Raw genomic sequence first — 1023 nt, forward strand, 5'->3', positions numbered from 1 at the left:
ACTATCATCATCGCTAATTAATGTCGTTGACATTAAGAATGATAAATAGTAATCACAAAATCGAAATTCCAGACTAGTAAAAAAAGATAAAAGAATTAAGTATGAGAATTGTGAAAATTGAATCGGCCTTTACACATCGGCATTTATACATCGATTTTTTGTGAACATATCTAAAGAAATAAAAACATATCCATTTTTCTTTCGCTTGAATGTGTGAATTCTAGAATTTTTCAATCATCCGTGAAAAAAGATAAATCTAAAAAGATTCAATTTTGTATTATCTATAAATCAATACATATATGATGTTTATTGTATAAAATATTATTTAACCTTGATGTCTTTTCTTTGTTAAGGCCAATTCATATTACGAAATATTGACATCACAATCGTACAAAATAACGTCATTTTATTCTATGAGTTTCGAATAGAGAAATTTATATTATCTATAATAATTAATTCCGGGAAAAAACATAAAGAGACACAGTGATTACAGGAGATTTGCTTATTATGCGCAATGTAGAATGGAATTGTACAAACGTTTTCTTCTCTAGTTATAACACTACAAGAATATTTAAATATGGAAATTTAGATATTGTTACGTATTACCAATTTATGAATAATAATCCTTTTTTCTCCAAACACTTTTTTTATATTTGTTTATGAGTGTAATATATACTTTAAATTATATTTACTTTCGTATGCATTTATATTATTGCTTTTTAGAGATTTTTTTCCTCGGAATATTTGATAAATAATATTTAATAATAATATTTTTTTAATAATAATATAATAATAATAATGGTAATAATCGAATCTAATAACAATAATAATACTAATGGTAATAATAATAGTAGTAATATATAATATTTTTTACCATCTTTCCGTACCATCAATAAGTCATATTAAGTGAAACGTATCTGATGAAATATCATATACAAGATATCTCTACATATATCTCTCTCTGTGTGTGTGTGTGTGTGTGTGTGTGTGTGTGTGTGTGTGTGTGTGTGTGTGTGTGTGTGT

The sequence above is a fragment of the Trachymyrmex septentrionalis genome, unplaced genomic scaffold, assembly GCF_001594115.1.
Source record: "Trachymyrmex septentrionalis isolate Tsep2-gDNA-1 unplaced genomic scaffold, Tsep1.0 scaffold87, whole genome shotgun sequence".
Taxonomy (NCBI): domain Eukaryota; kingdom Metazoa; phylum Arthropoda; class Insecta; order Hymenoptera; family Formicidae; genus Trachymyrmex; species Trachymyrmex septentrionalis.